General features: G+C 36.5%; 1 non-coding gene across 1 annotated transcript; it reads left to right on the top strand.

Annotated features, from left to right (window-relative positions):
- Positions 1-210: 210 nt before the first annotated feature.
- Positions 211-400, top strand: LOC122476651. The gene has a single exon (XR_006295574.1). It is a non-coding gene; the product is annotated as a U2 spliceosomal RNA (small nuclear RNA).
- Positions 401-2,143: the final 1,743 nt, after the last annotated feature.

The following is a 2,143-nucleotide window of genomic DNA, read 5'->3' as shown; positions in this document are numbered from 1 at the left end:
AATCAATGGTGAAGATGAACTGTCAATAAATTAGTCAGAGAGTTTTGGGGAGCCATCTAGGAAAAAAATACTCTGGATTACATCAAAACAAATTTTAGCCAGATTAAGTATACTAAAGGGAAAAATGAGATAATGAAAATACTGGAAGGAAATATGGAAGAATTTTAAAAGCAGTCTCAGACTTGGGGACCTTTTAAAACCTGACATGATGTGGCTTCTCAGCCTTTTAGCTAAGATCAAGCATACTATTTGTTCTTATCAGTTTAATCTCTGGTGTGTCCTCTATCCAAGGGCAGTATATCAAACGGATTTTTGGAGCAGGAAATGGAATAGGAGCTTACTCTGTCCACTCCACGCATCAATCTGGAATTGCAATACCTCCAGTAATGGTGTCCCCCTCAGGGGAATAAAAAAATAAAATAAAATAAAGACTGATAAAACACACAAAAGCCATATAAGAAAAAAATCGATAGTTTTGCTACATAAAAATGTTAAATTTATGCTAATAAACTCAGGGAAATTATTTTCAACATATAAACACAAAGGGCTAATTTCCATACTCACAAATATCTACAAATCGTTAAAAAAAAATGCCTTACAACTATATGGAAAAATGGGAAAATGGGCAAAAAACATAATCAATTCACCAAAAATACAAATGGTTTTAAAATAGGAAGATGTGAGGGGTGCCTGGGTGGCTCAGTCAGTTGAGTGTCCAACTTTGGCTCCTGTCATGGTCTCATGGTTCGTGAGTTCAAGCCCTGCATAAGACTCTGCTGACAGCTCAGAGCCTGGAACCTGCTTCAGATTCTGTATCTCCCTCTCTCTCTGCCCCTCCCCCAGCCACGTGCACACTCTCTCTGTCTCTCTCTCTCTCTCTCTCTCTCTCTCTCACAAATATAAATAAACATTAAAAAAGTTTTTAAGTAATATAGGAAGATGTTGAAGTTCTACCCATATTAGGAGAAATGAAAGTTAAAATCACAATAAGAGTCTTTTTTTCACCCAATATGTTGGAAAAGACCAAAAAAAATTGACAAAAAGCAATCTTGGAGAGAGTGTGGTGTTAATATAAATTCCTACATCCCTCTGAAGGACAATTTCAGCACTATTCACACACAATATGCTCATAACTTTTGATCCATCAATTCCTCTTCCAAGTTTCTATTCCTAAATTATATTCTCACAAAAGAAATACAGGTACACAGAAAATCACTTAATTATTGTGGTGATAGTCAGTGCCTGAAAACAACCTATACGTGTTTCAATGGGAGACTAGAGAAATCAACTCTGGTATGTTCAACCAATGGAATACTTTGTAACCACTAAAAAGAATAAGACATACCTCATCCTGTTCTAACTGACCTGAAAAGAAAGCCAAACTACAGTTGGCCCTTGAACAACACAGAGCTTAGGGGTGCCAACAACTCATGCAGCTGAAAATCCATGTATAATTGTTGACTTCCCCAAAACATAACTGCTAGTGACCTGCTGTTGACTAAAAGGCTTGCAAATAACAAGAACAGTCTGGCTCACTAGATTAAGCAGCTGACTCTTACTTTCGGCTCAGGTCATGATCTCAAGGTTTATGGGTTCAAGCCCCTCATCACTTTCCAGGCTGACAGTGTGGAGCCTGCTTGAGACTCTCTCTCTCTCTACCCCTCCCCCACTCACACTCTCTCTTTCAAAGTAGATAAACTTGAAAAAAAAAAAAGCAAGGTATGGAACAATCCCTATAACCATACTACCATTTCTGCAAAAAAAAAAAAAAAAAAAAAAAAGGAAAGAAAGAAAATTCACATGAATCAGATAGGAAGAAACTGGCAATAAAACGATCATTTTTTCCACCTCTGGAGAGTGAAACTGGGAGACCAGAGGGTGGGGGTGGAGACAGAAGGATAGTGTGCTTTCAGAGAAAATTATTTTCTGCTTATTAGTTACACATACAAAATGACCCTTATCAATTAAGAGTTAAAAAAATAAACTTTATGAACTAATTCGTGGCTTTCTTAGTACTCGTAAATGTGTTCTTACCGTTGTACATCCTGCTTTTATAAGTACTAAACTGAAAGTAAACAGAATAGACATTAATTCGAAAGTGTTTTATAATGTAAATTGTCATGTTTAAGATGTGTTTTAGTTG

This window comes from Prionailurus bengalensis, chromosome E4 (genome assembly GCF_016509475.1).
Source record: "Prionailurus bengalensis isolate Pbe53 chromosome E4, Fcat_Pben_1.1_paternal_pri, whole genome shotgun sequence".
Classification (NCBI taxonomy): Eukaryota; Metazoa; Chordata; class Mammalia; order Carnivora; family Felidae; genus Prionailurus; species Prionailurus bengalensis.
This window is presented reverse-complemented; position numbering and strand designations above follow the sequence as displayed.